Raw genomic sequence first — 22363 nt, forward strand, 5'->3', positions numbered from 1 at the left:
TTAAGGCAATTCATTGGAGCTGGGGTAATCCTCAGCAGCACTAATGGTGTGCACCATGTTACAGTAAGTGAGATAAACGATAGCAAACTTGTCTGAGCAGATGCACCTAATGACAGAGGCGGAGAAGTGTAATACGGCAAGGACAGAAAATGTTCAAAGGCAGAAAACAAGAGCCCCACAGAATCGCTATGAGCGTGTTAGTGTCCAGGCACCAAGTGAATGATGCATGAGTCTAAATACCCCGTCTGCCTCCATCTCTAGTGCAGTCTACTTCTTAGAGAGGCCAGGGTCACACACAGAGGAAGGAAACCCTCTTCGATTTCAGATCTCCATTTCCAGAGAACCCCCAAGAAGTTTCTAGTGGAGGAATAAAGAGAAAGCTCTTGAAGTACAGAATACTCAGTGGGTCAAGATTGAGTCTAATTGCAACGTACCTCTGAAGAAAATGACACGTTTGTCCGCTTCAGTCTGAATTTTCATAAGCCAAAAAAAGAAAAAGAAAAGAAACAAACAAATCTTAGCAGGTAGATGGAGCTGACAGCATAGCCTTGGCTAATGAGCTTGTTTCTCGTCCACTCCCACCCCTACCCTCACCTTCACACTGCCATGATTCATGTCCGCCATTGTCTTCTTATTCACACGTCTTATTCACATTTACAAAACAAGGCTCTGAAAATTTTGGTCTCCCACCCTGGAGAGGAGATGCTGCTTAACTAGGGAGGCAGAGATGGAGGCGGTATAATTTGGGTTCGTAGTTTTAGTCTTTGGTTTAAATCTACAGTGGGATGTGGGGGAAAGAATTGTTGAGAGAGAGGCAACATCTTTTGGTTCTTAGGGCAGACAATTTCAAGACAGTGTTTTCCAATGAGCCAATAGAAAATGGCTTCAACAAGGCACTGTTCTGAGTGAGACTGCTTCCTGGCTTGCTCTAAACCCCAGAAGCCAGACTGTAAAGATTAGGCATGGGTTCCTTTGACCCCAGAAGCCTCACACTGCACATTTTTGCAAGGCTTATTAGTTTGGAGTTTTTAAGGAAGACTGTGAAAGGATTTGTCAGGGATTCAATCCATACGAGGCATCAAAACCCATATGAAATTTGCCCAACAAGTTAGAATGTGTATATAACATATCAATTTGAGATTTTTTTCTCATAGCATTTTCCCAGTGTGTGATTAACATGTCTAACTCCAGTTGAGATAAGTGTGTACAGGAGACTCTGTCACTCTCAGCATTGGGATTTCCACAATCTCCTTTTACTCCATTATTGTTATTACTGTTATTATTGTTGTATTAAGAACACTTAAAGGTAATAAGCTTTTGACACAGACTGTTCGTTCCTACTCACAGAGCAACGGGTATCATTAGAGGTGTCAAGGATTGGATTCCTCTTAATGTTTTCTGTGGCCTATGCTGTGGGAAAACACACACACACACACACACACACACACGCTATGGGTGTGCAAGTGGGGGTCAGAGAACAACTTCGTGAAGTTGGTTCTCTCCATCTATCCTTATGTAGATTCCTGGGATCAAACTCAAGTTGCCCAAATTTGTCTGAGAAGTCATCTCTCTAGCCTCAAAATTATTCTAAGGAGCTCTCAGGTGATTCTGATGCCAGGGCGTTTCAGGAAACGCAGGTTAATGCTTTGTCAGTGTCTGCTAGAAAGGTAGACCAGTTGACTGAAGATTTTCTGTCAATTTTTCTACCTGGAAATTGAATGATTTCCAAATGATGACTAGAATTTCTCCTTGCTATATAGAAAGGGATTTGGTCCCAAGACCCCATGACGAAATCTTCAGGCACAAAATGTGAATGCAACCTGGATATACCTTCTCATACACTTTATTCCCAGATCTCCTAAGCGCGTAAATGCTGCGTAGATAGTTGTTGTGCTGCATCATTTAGGGAGTAATCATAAGAATAGAGAATGCACATGAGTGGGCAGAGATGTAATTTTCCCCATTTATTTCTTCCATCTATGACTAGTTGAATCTAGATGCAGAGCCTGGGCTACTCAGCTCAAACACACTGTCACCAAATTCTCAGCTAGTTTGGCCCTATTGATGTTGATCAATAAATCATATACATATAAAATACATGTTTACATATAATACATCAAATACATGCTGATATATAAAACATGGAAACAAAATGCAGCTTCTGAAAAAAAAACCCAAATTGTGAACTCCTCAGGTCTGATATGCTCGCCCACTTCTCTGCTTGAAGCTCTGTTACTCTAGAGAAGGGCAAGTTCTGAAGCATGGAGGTGTTAGAAGATGGAGGTGGGAAATGCTCTGTGTAAGGAACGAAGGGGGTAAAGGAAAACAGTCATATTGTAAATGTGCTGTAAAAGTTACCCGTGCAGGACATGCCAAATTCCCAACTCTAGTTGTGATGTTGCTGTCATAGACTATTGTCCCTGGCAGTGGCTGCTGGCTTCCTGAAGCTATCACAATTTAAATTTAGATACATAAACACACAGATCAACAACCCCTAAAACTACATACTTGGTTTGCTCAGTTCCACTAATTACATTTCCTGTGCTTAGAGGCGGGTGTTGCCAGTGGCTATTTATTGTATTGGTAAAGAGTAAGCCCTGGTAAAGAATATTTTCCACACTCTAGAAAGTTCCATTGGACACACCAGTCTAGAGAACTGGTAGGAAATACGGGCATGATAAGTCCATCACTGAGCTGAATGCATTTCTCTAATGTTGGTGGAGTGCCAGGATAGAATTGTTCCCTGGCTAAAGTGGAATCTAACTAATCTTCACAAAGGAACAGAAAATGTTCAGAGAAAAGAGCATTGTCGGAATACCTCATTGTAGGTCTCAGCCCTTCTCAGATTGTTCAGTTGTTAACTTTAGACTCTCTGAAACCTTGGCCAATACTTTCCCTAACACCAGAGAAACGTGTGGAATTCACAGGTCTTTATTTTTTTGTTCCTTTCGCTCTAGAGCAGTAGGTGGGGGCCTCAGAGGTTGACTCTCTGCAGTATCATCTAACTGGTGTGACCACCCACAGGAGCCTGCTCTACTGTAGTAGAGGATTGTGGGTAATCCTTCTTGCTCTCATCTGGACTGGGTAGGGTGGGGGATTAAATGGCTAGAGACTGGGTTATCATCAGAGTTGGTGTACTTCTATGGGATGAGAGCTGAGAGGAGGAGGAGGAGGAGGAGGAGGGAGAAAAGAGGGAAGGGGAACTCAGAAGAGGTTGTTTCAAGGTGTGTGATGTGCTCCCATATCAAAAAGGTCCTGGGCACTGCTGTGAGTTTTGCATTATTTCCTGAAGGTGGGGATGTTGGAGCTTGTATGGGCTTTGTGGCTTGTGACAGGACTGTCCCAGCCTTCTGACAAGCTCAATGGCTAGATGAGAACAGAAGTAGCTTGTATTGATGGCTGTATTCTGAAACAGCAGACTTTCCCTTAAAAATAAAATCATAACAGTAAGCATGGACTCATCCAAACTGTTAGAGAGAGAGAGAGGGAGAGAGGGAGGGAGGGAGGCAGGAAGTAGTTCATAAGTGATATAGTCAATTTTGCCCTTTAGAAAAAAGTTGAGAAAAACAAACTTAGTAAAAATACATTTCATAAACGGTTCCAATGTCTGCTATGCTACCATAGACCCAGGAGTAATCTAAACATGGTGGTCCATGCCTGGAACCTCAGAGCTTAGGACAGACACTAAGGCAGAGAGGGTGGTGTGTCTGAGGCCAGCTTGGGCTGTGTGGTGAGACTTTACCCCAAAGAAACCAAACAAAGCAAGCGTGTCAAGGGCGGGGGAGGGGTGAGAGGAAGTTGAGGTGGGGAAGGGAAGTGGGGTGGGGAAGAAAAGAGGGAAAGAAAAGGCAGGAGGAATAACCTCTAAAACTTCCTTTATACCCTGCTAGCTTTTCAATGTGCCTCAGGAATTCTGTTTCACCCAGCCAATGAATCAACACCCATTTATTAAATCCCTGACCGCTGAGTATGCTGTGCCTTAATGATTCTGTTTATTCCATTCTGCCCTCCCCGGCCCTCCCCACTCACACCCCCAGGCAACGAGAAACTTTTTTTTTTCTTTTTTTTTTTAGTCTTGGCTTCCTCTTCTTTGCCGCTATATTCTTAGGTCCTTAATTCAAGAGTATGGCATCTAGCCTGTGAGAGTTTGCTAAGTGACTGAAAGAACTAGAAAAATTACACTGGAGATGCAATGTCCTGAGCTGAAGTCAGGAAAATACTTGGGGTGTGATGGCCAGGAAGTTATAGAGCGCCAGCGTTCTTCATAATAATGCCTTATATTTGGATAGCACTCTGTACTGCGCAAAGCTATTTCATACCTATAATTTCATTTGATTTGCTGCTAAACCTCACATAACGTTATTAGCCTTTATGCGTTTTCATTTTTCACCACGGCAAGGAAAAGATACCCCATGGAAGTAACATTGCCTTTCCCTCGAGATGTGGTAAGAGTTATTATTGAGTAATTCCCTAGAATAGCATTAGAAGTCAATCTGAATATAAAAGGGGGAGCCATCACTCTCGAGGTTTTTAAAGCCTATCTCTTATGGCCTAAATGGGAAAGGCTGCTGAATAAATTAATACAATTCAAATATGAACCCAAGTTGGCTTTGCCTGAAACTTGGGGAGTGTGGGAAATTTAAGCTTTAAAATCGTGCTAAGATGATCCCAGAAGGCACGCCGTGTAGCCGTTTTGTGTATTTCCTCAGCCTCTGTATTTTCTGTTCCTTCAGAAAACCCTCTACTTTCCCAGGTTGGTCCTACAGGCAAGCTTTGTGCCTAAGTCAGCTTCCCCAGGTCATTTCTAAGCTTCTTCAGAGTGGGGCTCACAGGAGAACCAGAGGAATGAGTTCAAATCCCAGCTCCCTCAGTTTCCAACTGTGAGAAGTCGGACATATCGCATCTCCTTTGAATCTGGTAAATCTGAAGCTGGCCTGGACAACTTAGGAAGGGCTTGTCTCAAAATAAAATAAAACGGGCTGAAAATATAGTCCACAGTAGATCACTTGCCTAGCTTGGCCAAGGCTCTGGATTTAATCTCTAGTTGTTTTTTTTTTTTTTTTTTTTTTAAGATGTTTGGTGGAAGCTAAATAAAAACTGAAAACAAAGTCATTTAAGAAGATCTATTAAATATTAAAACTCACCATAACAGGCCATTGCCAGTGTCACAAATAAAAGCAATAAGCATGGAATGTTGCTTTACAATTTTATTGCCTTACTGTTTGTAATAGAACCTAATTTGATTAATACAAGGAACAAAACAGGTCCCAAACGCTTCATCTCAGCAAAGTTCTTGAGACAAGAGTTCTTTCTGAGGAGCCTTGCCTACCTGACAGAAGAAACGTGAGGAAGGAGTCTGTTAGCTCCTGGTTCAGGCATTCAGAATCAATCATCTGTGCTTATATTCTAATCCTTGGTTGAAATATAAGCCAGAGACTAGGTTTATTTTTAAATGGAGGCATCTTTTAAGACAACAACGCATTGCTTTTGTTGACAGGAAGCAATGTTCAAACAACTTATTTTGCCAGGCTAAAAATTTAAAACAAGGAAATGGCAGGACGTTATATGGCATGCTTTATTATTAGAGTCAATAGCACCACTGCCAGGGAGAACTGAGGGCAGCCTTTGGGTTTGGGTTCGGGAATTCTGATTTATCTCCTTCTGACTTTGCTCCCGGACCCCCTGTAGGATATTTTTGTTTCTTATCAGTTTCCAGTTCTGATTTCCCTTCCTTATTAGTTTGAAATTTGTTCTCTGTGCAAAACACTTAGCATTTCATGCTTGTTGAGGAGCTATATCATATGCTATAAAAAAATGGGAGTTTTTCTTTTTTTAAAAGACATGTTTTTATTTAAAAGTGTGTGTGTGTATGTGTGTGTGTATGTGTGTGTGCGTGTGCGTGTGCGTGTGCGTGTGCGTGTGCGTGTGTGTGTGTGTGTGTGTGTGTGTATGTGTGTATGTGGCCTGTGGAGACCAGAAGAGGGTTTTGGATCTCCTGGAGGTAGAGTGACAGGCAGTTGTGAGTCACCTGACATAGTTGCTAGCAACCAAACTTAGACTCTGTGCGAGAGCAGCAAACACTCTTATGTTTTTGCCCAATGGGGCCATCTCTCCAAGCCCCAAATGATGTTTTCCAAATGAACATTTTCACTGGAAACCTCAAGAGTAGGGCACAGCATTTTCCTGGTGAGATAATCGGCACGTATACAAAGAACTCACACAGCTAAAGGAGGTGCAGGGCTGCTTGTGCTTGGGAAGAGTAGGAGCACCAAGTACACTACCAGCCTGCTCTGTCTGCGTATTCTCAACACCTCGCTATTCCTTCCAACTCAGCTGGGGATTTTATGTCATGGGAAACTGAAACTCAGAGAGAGTTACACTTTTTTTTTTTTTTAGTCCTTCATGTGTCAATGATGAACTTCATAAACTCTTTTTTTTTTTACTTTTTTCTTTTTTTTAATTCGATATATTTTTTATTTACATTTCAAATGATTTACCCTTTTCTAGACCCTCACTCCCCGAAAGTCCCATCAGCCCTCTTCCTTCCCCCTGTTTTCCCACCCAACCCTTCCCACTTCCCTGTTCTGGTTTTGCCCTATACTGCTTCACTGAGTCTTTCCAGAACAAGGGGCGACTCCCCCGTTCTTCTTGTACCTCATTTGATGTGTGGATTGTTTTGGGTATTCCAGTTTTCTAGGTTAACACCCACTTATTAGTAAGTGCATACCATGATTCATCTTTTGAGTCTGGGTTACCTCACTTAGTATGATGTTCTCCAGCTCCATCCATTTGCCTAAGAATTTCATGAATTCATTGTTTCTAATGGCTGAATAGTACTCCATTGTGTACATATACCACATTTTTTGCATCCACTCTTCTGTTGAGGGATATCTGGGTTCTTTCCAGCTTCTGACAATTATAAATAGGGCTGCTATGAACATAGTGGAACATGTATCCTTATTACATGCTGGGGAATCTTCTGGGTATATGCCCAGGAGTGGTATAGCAGGATCTTCTGGAAGTGAGGTGCCCAGTTTTCAGAGGAACCGCCAGACTGATTTCCAGAGTGGTTGTACCAATTTGCAACCCCACCAGCAGTGGAGGAGTGTTCCTCTTTCTCCACATCCTTGCCAACATCTGCTGTCTCCTGAATTTTTAATCTTAGCCATTCTGACTGGTGTAAGGTGAAATCTCAGGGTTGTTTTGATTTGCATTTCCCTAATGACTAATGAAGTTGAGCATTTTTTAAGATGCTTCTTGGCCATCTGAAGTTCTTCAGGTGAAACTTCTTTGTTTAACTCTGTACTCCATTTTTTTAATAGGGTTATTTGGTTTCTGGAGTCTAACTTCTTGAGTTCTTTATATATATTGGATATTAGCCCTCTATCTGATGTAGGGTTGGTGAAGATCTTTTCTTCAAGGAGACAAGGATGGATCAATTCCCATTCTTCTGCATGCTGACCTAACTGGAGTCACACTTAGTGAATGCCTAACTACAACTAGAACCATAATCTGCTTGCTCCCTAAGACCTTCCTCAATGCCACATATGCCGTATTGAGTCTTTTTTTTTAATAAATATTTTTATTTTCTATATTCTTTGTTTACATTCCAAATGATTTCCCTTTTCCCAGTATTGAGTCTTAGAATGACTCATTCTGTTTATGTCTCTAGTGAGAGTCATTAAGTAAAACAACAACAACAACAACTTAATTAAAAGAAATTGGAGGGATGGTGGTAATTCTATGTTCTTTCCATCACCCCCCAACCCTCGGCAGAACTGAATTTCAAAGATTTGTCTATCAGATTTCTGATGCATGATTGAGAGTTTTAGCAAGTTCTATGTTGAGCTTATTTCAAGAGGAATTACATACGTGAGCAAAATTCTTTTACAAAAGGAGAAACTGACATGGAATCTAGAAGTGTTCTCAATGAATGTGAGTTTTGGTCATTGCCCCCATTGGGGACAAAGATGGCAGAGTCTCCGTATAAGTCTCTATAAAGGGTTTAGGTTTGTGTAGACAAACAGCCGGCAGGTTGTGCCTTCATGTATAACCAGGCATGCTGCAGACTTAGTGAAGCTGTGGTTTGCAAGAATGATATTTGTTGTTAATCTGAGTTTCTAAGAAGTCAATGATTGGAATCCAGGGGCCTCAAATGAAAAGCAAATTATTTTATATTTTAACAAGCCTCTGATTGAACTTTGACATTTACTTTAATTCTGTACACAGACAATAACCCACAATAATATCAACAGGACCTGTGGCTTTGCCACCAATCAAAATCAGGTATATTTCCCTTGTTGCAGAGATGCCATTATCTGAATCACTATATCCAGGGCTATTAGACTCCACCAGCCCCAGTTTTTTAATGTACTAATAAACACACAGACTATTCCTGTTTTGAACCCCAGTTCCCTTCTCAGTCTGTGTGTTTCACCCCCACCTTAGAAGCATCATTCTGAGGCTTCCCTCAACAACAAAAGACCACAGCCTCCACAATGAACAAAATTATACATTCATAATCTTCACCCAGAACAGCTCAGTATTTTAAATCCCCTGCAGATGCCCCTATCCGGGCAAAGAATCTACAATAAATTTCAAAATCCATGTTCACTACAGTTCTTATTAAGCATTTTTTTGTATTGAGATGATCAAACCACATTTCAAAATTTGCAGAAGGAAAGCAGAACAAGCCTGTCAGAGTCAGCTTTGTGATCGCTTCTCGGCCTTTTGGCTAAGATCAAGTGCAGAGTCAGCTTTGTGGACCCCTCCATATTTCTGAGGGTAGAGTCGGGTGGGGGGCAGATCTGCGAGGCTGGAGTCTCACTAAAGCAGACTTCTGTGCCTGCCTTCAGGTGTCGGTTACAAGAGCTGGCTGTGGCCTGTAGTGTCCTTTAAACAATAATAGAAAGAACTCTGTCAGCTCCCCCTGCCCAACATCTTCCTCAGCAGCCTGGCAGTACCTAAGATTTCCATTATCAGTCCGACTTTGGGTTAGGGTATGGTACCAGCATCCTTGTTCCAGAAGGTGATTCTGAAAAGGCTCACCTTTCAGCACTCTAACACCTGGTATGTAAATTCCTTCTTCACTTTGCCTAGTGGATGTTAGAGGTGTAGGTGGTTGAGGTTAACTGACTTCATTGTGAAAGCAACACAAAGAAAACCTTCCTGGCTTTGGGTCTCTCTTCCCAAACTGTTGAAGTTTCGGTCATGGGCGTTAGTCTAGGCTGGGGAGAGGTTGGGATGGTAGCAGGTGTCTGCAGGTCTAGCCCAGTGGTTGTTTTAATTTCTTTGATTGTGTGAGAGTCGATGCCATTCCAACCATAAAAGGTGGGTGATGTTTTGCTTACCGTGTCTCCCATTCCAGCAAAACCCCCACGCTCAAGGGTGATTTCCAGAAGGCCCATATTAGAAGGAAATTATTCCAGAGAGGGACAAATGGCCTTTATTGGGAGAGTAACCATATATCCTGGTGTCTAGGAGCAGCCTAGCCTAATCTGTCCAGGGTACTTCATATGTCCTCTCTACCCTTGAGCATGTCCTACAGTGAGGGTAGATTGTATGGCTACCCTGTTTATTGGGACAGTGAGTGGAAAAGACAGAAGGGTGCACTGAGTAAGGAATAATCAGGAGATATAGTGTGCTCTTAGGCAGAGCAGTCGGGGCAAGAGACACAGGGAGCAATGGGGGAAGAGGGGCCAAAGACTGTTATCCCATTGGCCTTTAATGACTGACATCTGCAGACTTAAAATTTAAAATTCCTCCATTCCAAAGCCTGATTCTAAATCCTCATTTCTGGGTAGTATTTGAAATGACTTTTTAATCATGATGATGATGACGACGATGACGATGACGACGACGATGACGACTATGGTTCAGCCATAGGTGGGAAGCAGGCAGGTGCCAGAATCTCCCACTGAAGGTTTTTGTCCCCTCTCCTCCCTCCTTTCTGATTCCAACTCCCAAATTCATGTGTGTGTTTTAGAAGAGCCCCAGTGGTCCCTGGCTGGAGCCTGCTCATTAAAAAGGAGCCCAGAGATCCAGGTATCAGCAAGGAGCTTGCAGAGCAGAGCTGAGACCATTGGTGGCTTGGTAATCCACACTTACTGAGTCCCTGTGTTTTGCGCATCACTCTCTCCACTTACAAACAGTTATATTATTAAAAAGATATTTTCCAAAGATAGTAACCTCGGCAGTAGTTGTCAAGGCTAATAGTTTGACATTTCAGATCACCCACAACTAATCAACTGAACATGGCAACACATTTGAAAAACCCATTATAGACGGAAGGCCCTGAAGTAATATGTCACCGCTCGCACTAACGGCTGTTATGTAAACGGGCTGATTTTTCTCTGCTGAATGGTCACATGGTTGGAGGAAGAGTGCTTTGAAGGACACGCGTATGTAACCGGGAAAGGAGATTGTGTTATTGAATGCCATATATTTACGGGTGGGGGGAGGGGGGCGGGAGTCCCTATCGCCACTGATAAAAAACACTCAGTCATCTCTCACAAATGCTTTTAGGGAGCTTTTTCTCATATAAACATTTTACTCCCTGAAGGGCGTGGAGAGCTGTTAACACTGTTGTTGCCTTCCGATGGGGGAGTGATCCGTAGAGCTGAGCGTGCAGGAGCTGTGGCTTAAGATTTCCCCGAAGGAGCAAGTTACAAGCTCCGGTGTTCACAGCTTCCAAGTCCAGGTAGGCGAACAAAGAAGGAAACTGCTTTGCTTTCTGCAGTTCCTATAGATTTTAAAATTATTTCAAGTATTCGTAGAACCTTATTTTAAACAGTTATTTCTTTTAAAAAAATCAGGCTAAGTTCCTGACAGGATACTGACCTTTGTGAATAGTGAATAGGAGAATAAGATGAGTTTAATCCCAATCCCAAAGTAACTTAGAAAGGTTGAAAATAAAAGATTAATATTAAAAAAAAAATGATGAGGCAGCTGGGGATTGTGGCACACACCTTTAATACCCATACTCAGGAGTTAGAGGAAGGTGAATCTTTGTGAGTTCAAGGCCAGCCTGGTCTTAACCTGAGTTCCAGGCCAGCCTGGGCTGTTATACAGAGAAATGCAATCTCAAAAACCTCCAATAAATAAATAATAACAATGAGGCAAAGAAGGATATGGTAAGATGGCTTAGCAGAAAAGTGCTCACTGTTCGTGCAGAAGAATGGAATTCAGTTCCCAGCACCCACAGCGAGTGATTTAGAACCAACACTAACTTCAGTTCCTGGATATCAGATGCCCTCCTCTGGTCTCCATGTGCAACTGCACTCATGTGCAATTCCACATTCCTCACAGACACAGGGATACACATTATTAATAAGATAATGAGACTAAGTATTTTAAAAAAGAATTAATGAAAACTAGTAGTTTTCATACTAGAAAAAATAGAATTTAGACTGAAGATGTCATAATGAAAAAGGCACATACGATAGATTTTTATAAAAATAATTCCTGGAGGTATGATAAAAATGATCATATCCTGAGGATAGAGGAGGAAAGGATAGGTGAAGGTTATTGGTAGATATTAAGTTACAAAGAAGAAATAGGCTCCAGTGCTCCATTATACAGATGGATGCTTATTGATAGTGAGAGTATATGGTGTGTGTGTGTGTGTGTGTGTGTGTGTATGTGTGTATGTGTGTTGTGTGTGTGTTCAGGACAGAGAATTTTGTGTATTCTAACCATAGGGAAGGATCAAGGTACCAACAAATCTATGTGGTCAGAGTATCAGTCGTTGCACTGTTGCTGAGGCAACGTACCTGACAAAGCAGCTTAGGCAGGGAGGGGTTTATAGGCTCACAGTTTAAGGGTGTCGTCTATCATGATGGGACACCTGTGGTGGCAGGACCTGGAGGTGGCTGTCATTTTGTGTCCACAACTTACTACATATACCAGGCTGGCATGGACTTCACAGACATCTGCCTGCCTCTGCCTTGTGAGTGCCAGGGTTAGAGTGTAGGCCAATGTGCCCAGTTTGTCTGTTTTATTATGGCTCTAAACCTGATGTCTTATGGCTTATTTATTTTTTTAAACTGGGTTTTGTTTATACTGGGAGGGGGTGATGCTTAACTAAGTTACTGTTGCTGGATTTAAACAAAAAACAAAGAAAACAGGGAAACGGAGAGGAGTTGTTTTGGCTACGGTTAGGGCTTTCAGTTGGGATCTCTCGGCTCTGTTGCTTTGAGGCCTGCCGTGAAGCAGCATGGGTTGGTGGAGAGGCTGTGGTGGGGCAAAGCTGTTCACCTTACAGCTAGGAAGAAAACAGGAGAAAAGAAAATGGCTGACACCTCAGTTCCTCTTCAGGACTGGAAGGCTCTGCCTCAGGCCCAGCTCCTCACGTTTACCATCTCCCAATAATGCCAAACTAATAAACAATCCTTCACCTCCTAGACCTTTGGCAGACATGTAAAACAAGCCACAGAAAAAAAAATCCTTAGTCAGATTAGAGCATCATACACTGTGTCTGTGTATCAGAGCATCGCATGTACTTACCCCGTAAATATGTCACGCTAGTGCCATATCTTCTTAAAACTACAGTAAGACTGGAGAGGGAGGTGTGGGTCAGGATGTTTACAAGCATGATGTAACCCAGTTCTCTCAGTGAACTGAACGTTGTTCAGAATAACACAATAAGAGTATTCACGGAAATTGACAAGCATGCCTGCTTGAAAAGACACAGATACCTTCACCTAAGAGGAAAAAAAAGATTTTCTTTTTAAATGTAAATGGAATACATCAACACAGTCTCAAATCTCAAATAACCAATAGACTGGTGATCTGGTCTCTGACTAAAATTAACTCAACCAGCAATCAATGATACATGAAAATTCAGGCAAAGTTTCCTCTATTTTAGAGACGAGGAAACAATGAAAGTAATATAACTCTAATATATAAAAATTATATAATATATAGTATATAAGCTATGTACTATATACTATATAATGACATATAGCATACAATGTATAATGTATCGCATATAACATATAACATAATGTATAATATAGAATGTATTATGTATGTAATATATTATGTATATTAAATACTGTATTGTGTATATTATATATAATATATTAAATAATATAGAAAATAGAAATAATATAAATATGAAATACATAATATTTTATATATTATATGACATATAACACATAATATATAAAAATAGTGGAATTATTGGTTTCCAACTGGTGGCTTGTGGTAAATAATTTGGCAAAAAATGGTTAGCAAATGAACTGCTATTTTTACAAATGATTAGATTGCATTTAAGGTTGAAGTATGAAAGGGCCTTTTCACCCATAGCAAAGTGTCAGATGGAGAGACTCAGATTTATGCAGGTATCTGTACTTTGCTTGGGACAAATCCTCTTAACTCATCTCACAGATGTAATTTTTTGTTTTTCTTTTTTTTCTTCTTCTTTTTTTTTTTTTCATAAAGACTTTGCACAGCCCAAGAGAGTTTTAACTGGGGCTTTTCAGGATGGTTTGAGTTACAGCAAGGCCTCTCAGAGGTGGAGGGAGGAGGGGTCCAGGTGCTGCCGAGCTGGAGGGATGACGTCACCATCCACCTTTCTCCAGTGGCTCAGAAGGTGCCAGCTTTCTCCACAGAGTCAGGAAGCCCCTGTTAACTTTTTGTTTTTCTAACATTCTTCCTTGTCAGTGAGGCACTTAGCCCAATCAAGACAATTCCTCGTAATTTTCTGTTCATTAAAACATGCTTTAAACCAATAGACTTCGGTTGGGGGCATCCTTGGTGTCATTGAGTCGAAGTCGGACGCCCCCCTCCACCCACTCATCACACCGTTGGCTTGATTGTTCTGCCCAGCACCTCCACGAAATCTGAGAGCCTGAATTTTGTGCCCAATTAAACATGGAATTAAAAGCTCAGAGAGGCACATCCATTATCAAAATTGGGCTTTTCACACCATAGACGCTCACTCAGAAAACATTGCCTAGCGAGCTAATAAACCCTAGCCAGTTCACTCCGGCAGTGTGCGTCGCCTCTGTCTGCTGCAAAGGGCTTCCAAGTCTGAACAGAATTCAAATGAGCTCAGTGCCAGTGGATTAATTGACAAAACAGGTGAGCCAGGGCTAATTTACAGAATTAATAGCTTTTCTCAAAGCTTTGAAAACCTGCTTTACTCTAAGTCAGGTTAAAATGACTCCTGAGTTGGAAGAACGGAGGAGCCCGGAACAGAGACAGGGCAGAAGTCTGTCCGAGTGTCCCTGCCCTTTCCCCATAGTATCTTCACTGAAAGAAGGGGAACTTTTATAGTCCGCCTGATAAGGCAGAAAAACTTGAAGGGAGGGCAAAATTGGTTAACGAGTGAACTGTCATTTTTACAAATGATCAGACTGCATTAAAGGTTGAAGTATAAAAGGGCCCTTTCACCCATGGCAAATAACAGATGTAGACACTCATTTATGCAGGTGTGTCTCCACCACTCTGCTTAGGACAAATCCTCTTAAAATTGCTTTTAACAATTAAACATGCAGAGCAATATCCTATCCTGTGCTGTGTTGGAAGGCAGAATGGTAGCAAATGGGGCACCAAAGGTGCCACCCTCCCGGCGAAAACCAGGAAAATCTTCAAGAACCAAGATGTGTGTCCTTGGCTCGTTAGAACCCATCTAAACCCGGGTCCAAGCTCATTGCTGTCCTTCTGTCTTTGAGACAGAGTCTCACTGTCTCAAATCAGGCTGGCCTTCAAGGTCATCTTCTATCTCAGTCTCCTAAGTGCAGAGCATTAGTATCGGATTGTATTAGTATTCCACCATGTTTGGAGATGCAGCCTATGTGGTTTATATTAAGAACATAGCAGAAAACAAAACTGAAACAGGCATCTGTTTAATGTCTAGTGTTATGTTAGCTAGGGTAGGATTTCTAGTGCTGTAATAAAGCGCCATGACCAAGAACAACTAGGGGAGGAAAGAGTTTATCTCAGTTTACAGTTTGTAATCCATTCTCTGTGGAAGTCATGGCAGGAACCTAGAGGCAGGAACTTTAGCATAAACCAGAAACACTGCTAATTGGCTTATGTACCCCAGGACTGACCCAAGGGGGGCAACACCCACAATGGGCTGGGCCTTCTCATATCAAATGCTAATTAAGAAAATGCCCCCATGGACTTACTACAGGCCAATCTTATGAAGGCATTGTCACAATTTAGATTCCCTCTGTCTGAGTCAGGGTTTCTATTCCTGCACAAACATCATGACCAAGAAGCAAGTTGGGGAGGAAAGGGTTTACTGAGCTTACACTTCCACGTTGCAGTTCATCACTAAAGGAAGTCAGGACTGGAACTCAAGCAGGTCAGGAGGCAGGAGCTGATGCAGAGGCCATGGAGGGGTGTTTCTTACTGGCTTGCTTCCCCTAGCTTGCTCAGCCTGTTCTCTTATAGAACCCAAGAGCACCAGCCCAAAGGTGGAACCACCCACAAGGGGCCCTCTCCACTTGATCACTAATTGAGAAAATGCCCCACAGCTGGATCTCATGGAGGCACTTCCCCAACTGAAGCTCCTGTCTATGTGATAACTCCAGCCTGTGTCAAGTTGACACACAAAACTAGCCAGTACAATTGACCCCTTGTCAACTTGACACACAAACATCACTATTAAGCCTCAACCCTTACTTTCTCATTCATCCCCAAGATCTAAATTACTTTAAAAGTCCCACAGTCTTTACATATTAAAAGTTCAATCACCTTAAAATGTCCAGTATCTTTAAAATTCAAAGTCTTTTAAAAGTTCAAAGTCTTTTAACTGTGGGCTCCCCTAAAATACTTTCTTCCTTCAAGAGAGAAACATATCAGGGCACAGTCACAACCAAAAGCAAAACTCAAACTCCAAATGTCCAATGTCTGGGATCCAACTCATGATCTTCTGGGCTCCTCCAAGGGCTTGGGTCACTTCTTCAGTCCTGCCCTTTGTAGCACACAGCTTGTCTTCTAGGCTCCAGCTGCCTGTACTCCACTGCTGCTGCTGTTCTTGGTGGTCAACATATGGTACTGGCATCTCCAAAACACTGTTGACTTCTACTATAATTAGGCTTCACCAATAGCCTCTCATAGGCTCTCTTCATGGTGACAAGCCTCTGCTCCTATGCATAACCGCTTCAAGTCCTGGGCCATTAATTGCAACTGAGGCTGCACCTTCCCTAATGGCCTTCCATGGCCTCTCACTGTGCCAAGAGCCTCAGCTGTTCTTCATGACCCCTTCATGCCTTCAAAACCAGTACCATCTGGGTGACTCTTACACAGTACCAAGTCCAGCCACAGCACAAAATATAACTGTGGCTATCTCTGGAACACACTATGCTCTCAGAAAACACTTTCAAGAAGATTTCATCGCAGTGATGCTGGTCTCTTCTTAATCACCCCTAATTTCTTAGCTCCAGCTAACCAGCATCAATAGTCCCAGTAACACAAAGGTTTGCTTTAGTGGTTCTGGTATTTTGTTACTCACAGCTGATTCTTCAGCCCCAGCTAACCAAAACCACAGAATCTTCACAATCAAAACATGGCCACTGTAAGAGTCTTTAATCTTCCCTCTGAAATTTCACAAGCCAAGACTCCATCTTCTGCACTATTTGTAACATTGTCTTCCAAGCTCCTACAGAACTTTCCACCGAGCTCTTAATATTCTAATGGCTTTTCTAGCTCAAAGTTCCAAAGTCCTTCCACAGTCCTCCCCAAAACATGGTCAGGTTGTCACAGGAATACCCTACTACGCTGGTACCAATTTGTCTTAGTCAGGGTTTTTATTCCTGCACAAACATCATGACCAAGAAGCAAGTTGGGGAGGAAAGGGTTTATTGAGCTTACACTTCCACGTTGCAGTTCATCACTAAAGGAAATCAGGACTGGAACTCAAGCAGGTCAGGAGGCAGGAGCTGATGCAGAGGCCATGGAAGGATGTTTCTTACTGGCTTGCTTCCTCTGGCTTGCTCAGCCTGTTCTCTTATAGAACCCAAGAGCACCAGCCCAAAGGTGGAACCACCCACAAGGGGCCCTCATCACTTGATCACTAATTGAGAAAATGCCCCACAGCTGAATCTCATGGAGGCACTTCCCCAACTGAAGCTCCTGTCTATGTGATAACTCCAGCCTGTGTCAAGTTGACACACAAAACTAGCCAGTATACCCTCTTCTCAGAGGACAACCTGGGACAGGGGAACCACCCAAGAATCAGTGGGCGTGTTCTTAGTTGTGACTCACAGCTTTGGGGATATGGATCCTGGGGAGGCCACCTCTTGTCACCAGGCAGGAATCCTGGTGGAGCAAAAAGAATACCAACACAACCACAAAACTTTCTATGCAAAAGTTATTCTATCTATAAGAAATGCAGGGATTGAGGATGGAGCAGAGACAGAGGGAATCACCAACCAATAATTGGCCCAACTTGAGTCTCATCCCATGGGCAAGCACTAATCCCTCGCTCTATTAATGATTCTCTGTTACGCTTGCAGACAAGAGTCTAGCATGGCTGTCCTCTGAGAGGCTCCCTCCACCTACCAACTGACTCAGACAAGATAGAGACACCCACAAGCAAATAGTGGGTGGAGCTTGGGGACTCTTATGGAAGAATAGGAGGAAGGATTGCAGCCCCTAAGAGAACAGGGACTCCACAGGAAGACCAACAGAATCAACTAACCTGGACCCTGGGGGTTCTTAGAGACTGAACCACCAACTAAAGAACATACACAGGCTGGACCTAGGCTGGACCACACAAATGTAGCAGATGTGCAGCTTGGCCTTCATGTTGGTCCTGAACAACTGTAGTGGAGGCTAACCCAAAAGCTGTTGCCTGTATATGGGATATGTTTTTCTACCTGGGCTGCCTTGTCTAGCCTCAGTGGGAGAGGATGTACCTACACTCACAGAGACTTGATGTGCCAGGGCAGAGGGACACCCAGGGGTGCCCCCATCTGCTCAGAGGAGAGGGATAAGGGGTAAGGGAAGGATTGTGTGGGAGGGGTGACTGGGAGGCAGACAGTGAGCAAGAGGTAGAGTGAATAAAAAATTTGCTCTTATCAGATATGTCTGTGTTCAGTGGACAAAGCATGGATAGATGTGCTTACCACTCTAAAAATTAACTCCTAGCATAACTGCGAACAGCACAATCATTGGTTATTCTGCTGGTTTTGTAAATGCTTCGAACTTGACATTGGATTGAGAAAGCCCAAATATCAGAGTGGCTCTGTCAACCAGGCACTGCCTCTTCTGCAGTCCTCAATTTTCTCAACTGTAAAGTGAGGGGGACATTTGGCGCTGCAGCTGAAGTTCTTCCTACCCTCTGACAGGTAACATATTGTTGTGCTCCCAAGTTCATCATGTTGTATAGACTCTGTTTTGAAGGTTAAGTTTTATAGGAAAGATGGTATGACAGCTGTGGTGCAAATATGAATTCCCACTCTCCTTTTCATTCTGAGCTTTAGGATTTTTAAAGTGGAAAAAATAACCCAGATAATATCTACATTGCAATTTATTTTTTTTTAAATGAGGAAATGTGCACTGAAGCTAGTGCTTGGTATACAGTAAACACTCAGGAAATCATTGTTATCATCATGACTGTCTTTTATGGACTTTAAATATTGCTTTTTGCTGTAAGCATGCCAGTTACTTTTTAATACAAGTCATTGTAGAGATCTACCCCAAGATTACCCCAAGCTTTCTCTTCATTTTTGAGTATAGCTTGGCACAGTGAGGCTACATTTCCCAGCATCCCTATGAACGTACCACATATAGCATGTGAGTGCCTAGATATTGTGATATCTAGATATGTGAGTGCCTAGATAGTGCTTAGATAGCCTCCCACCATCTCCTCTCTTTTTTGGTAACTCAATGCAGACAATTTTATGATTTTTAAAGACATGTATGCCTATGTGTGGTACGTTCATGTGAGTGTAAATGCCCACAGTGACCAGAGGCTGGAGATATAGGTGGTTGTGAACTGCCTGATGTGGGTGCTGGAAGCCAAACTAAGGTTCTCTGGAAAAGCAGTAGACCCTTTTATTGAAATGGGGCTGGAGAGATGGCTCAGAGGTTAAAAGCACTGTCGGCTTTTCCAGAGAGTCCAGAGGCAAGAGCAGATGCAGAAGTCCAATGGAGGAGTGCTGCTTATTGGTTTGCTCCTCATGGCCTTTTCAGTCTGGCTTCTTATAGAACCCAAACCATCAGTTTAGAGATATCCCCATCCACAATGGGCTAGACCCTCCATATCAATCATTAACTACAAAATAGCCGATAGATGTTTGCCTATAGCTCAATCTTATGGTGGCATTTTCTTAATTGGAGTTCCCTTATTTCAGATGACTATAAATTGTGTCAAGTTACCATAAAACTGGCCAGCACAGGAGCTAAAGGGGCCATTTCTCATTCAAGCTACTATACCATACATGGACATTTCCTAGTTCTTTTCAACATGGTAGCAGTGCTCTGAAATAAGATACCTCTAATTCTGTCATAGTCCCTGCTTACAATGAGACTCAGTCATTATCATGTATACACACACACACACACACACACACACACACACACATACATATTTGGCAAAGACCTCAGCAGAACAAAGGCAGATAAAGAGAATGACTTACGTACTCAATGGGAGTTTTAGATGAGAGAGAGGTCCAGCCTAGCCAATCAAGAATGTCCACAAGAAAGTATAAGTGGAGAGTATGTTCAGGAGTGCCAAGCCCAACAAGGCGTGACATTGACAAGAGAGACTTTGAAGGCTTTGGAACCAGAGAGTAAGATGATTAGATTAAAAAGAATCCAGTTTTCACACAACAGAGTCAAGAATAAAATAAGTAAGGAGGGAAGGTATCCTCCAAAAAGGACAGTTGAGGAAGGATCTTGACAGCCTAGAACCAACTTTGATCTATTGATTCAAGAAAGTCACTGTGGAGTGTCAGCGATTGCAGGAGAATTGAGCTGTCTAATGCTTTAAAGGAATGGAAAGCCAGCTGTCTTTGAGAAGGTAGAGGAAGGTACCTTGCATCACTCTGATTTCTAGTTTTAATAGCTAGCTGCTTCATAGTCATCACTAACATAGAGGGCCACTCCATCTGCTCATGTCCTGACCAGTAAAGGGAAAACTCAGACTTCTTTCATCCATTACAGTTCTGTTCAAACCTGGTCTCATTGAGACTTGTTTGGATACTATAGTCTATTAGAATAACAGAAGTTCCTTCCTTGTAAGGGAAACAGTTACTTAGACTAAATTGCAGGCCAGTTAGTTGTATTTGGGTCGTGTGTGTGTGTGTGTGTGTGTGTGTGTGTGTGTGTGTGTGTGTGTTCCTAGCAGGCTTAATTGCAATAACATTTATATCACATAATATAGTGCACTGAGGTTGTAATTTTCCTATCATCTAAATTGCAGGCTGAAAATTGTGTTAAGGAAGGACTGTAGAGAGTGAATTACTGCTTTCAAAATGACTACTTTTAAATGACAATGTGACTGGCAAATGAATGCTAGAGACAGGAGGACATTTTGTATTTAACAGTAGTCAGCTATTTTCTGGGATTTTTTAAGTGTAGCCAGCTTCATACTGTCTGCATTTTAAGTCTGTAACCAGTACCCATTCTACATACAAAATCACTTTCTTCTTTAATATTGCATTACCTTTGAAAAGTTCGTAGCAGTTATTGATGAAGATATGCTCTAGACAGCTCAACCAGTATATTTCTTTTAGACTCTCCTGTTGGGTGTCTCTGAAATGAGTTGTAGTGAGCCAGAACTGTGGAGCAAATCAGGGGAGTCTCCAGTGATTTTTTTTTTTTTGCAAGTCATGAAATAAGCGAATGAAAACTCAACATCATAAACTTCTCAAATCTTGCTCGTCAAACCATGATAATTAAGAACTTGTCTTTCTGGTGAGTAGGCACGAAACTAATGAAGGTGAGTGCTGGGTACAAACCTTGCCCTGACAATGACTCTGGCATCTACCACAGAGCCTTACCATGTAACAGCCTGTCTGAGCTTCAGCTTTTGCCTCTGCAAAATGGATATACTAACTGAGCAAGGAAGTGTTATCCAAAAAAAAAATCCACAGCTGGTGATATCCTCAGGCACACAAGGACACAAGTTTCTAGTGTCATTGTTATTCTTCTGGATGAATTTAGAGGAGATCATGAAGATTCTGACCTATGGGAGAGACTCAGGTAGCAGAATACACCCAAATCACCACCTCTTCAAAAGCTACCATCTGTTAATTCTTTCAGAGATGCCTTTGCTAAAGTGGATCATCAAGAGGCTCAGACACTGTCCCACAAAGTGCAGATATGCCTACATCCTGAACAAACAAAGGCCTGCTGCTATTACAGATCCCTTTAGGTGTAACCAGACATAGTTGCGTAACACTGTTACTAATGATCTTGGTTCATGTTGTCAGAGGGGGCTGGAGGGAGCTTTACAGTAACAGAAATAAGGGATACTCTTGTCACCCCAAGGTGGAGGGAGGAATGACTCTTTGAAGTTCATCTTCATGTGCACATTATGAGATGAGTATTCTCCAGCCACTCACATACACACTGAATGAAAAATAGGAATTTTAATCAATAGACTGAGGCAATCATAATTTTGGAAAATAAGTTTGGAAGAGCAATAAAATTAGAGACTTTTTGAATAAGAATTTTGAATAAGACATTGAATAAGAATGGGCCCAACACGCTCAAATATTTGAATGTTTGGGTCATAGTGGAACTGTTTGGGAAGGATCAGGAGGTGTGGCCTTCTTGAAGTACATGTGGTCTTATTGAAGAAAGTCCATAATTAGAGGCAGGCATTGAGGTTTCAAAAGCCCATGCCAGGCCCAGCCCAGTTCCTGCTCTTCTTCTCTCTACTGTATTGATCAGATATGAGCTCTCAGCTATTTCTCCAACCATGCCTGCCTGCCTCTGTGCTCTTTTCCATGATGATTATGGACTAACCCTCTGAAACCATATACAAGACCCCAGTGAAATGATTTATTTTATAACTTGCCTTGGTAATGGCATCTCCTCACAGCACTAGAACAGTAAGTAACTAAGTAATCATACACAAAAAAATTTTCCAAGTGAATGAGCCAAAATTAAAAAATGAAAACATGTATCAGCAGTGGAACCAAGGCGACAGGGTCCTGGCAGGCTCTGCGCCCGCTACCACTGACCATTACTGGCCAGCCGGGCTGCAAGTGGTGGCGGATTTATAGCGCCTTTCACCACACTGAAGCCACATCAGAACTCTACCTCCTGCCAGTCAGTTATGAGAGACTCTCCACCATCTTGGCTCTAGGACTCCAGAGAGAACCAACAGCATGAAAAAAGGTCCCCGTAGCATACACCATCAGCACTCCCTGAAGGAGCAAACGGGCACCACCTG

This window comes from Apodemus sylvaticus, chromosome 5 (assembly GCF_947179515.1).
Source record: "Apodemus sylvaticus chromosome 5, mApoSyl1.1, whole genome shotgun sequence".
In the NCBI taxonomy this organism is placed as follows: Eukaryota; Metazoa; Chordata; class Mammalia; order Rodentia; family Muridae; genus Apodemus; species Apodemus sylvaticus.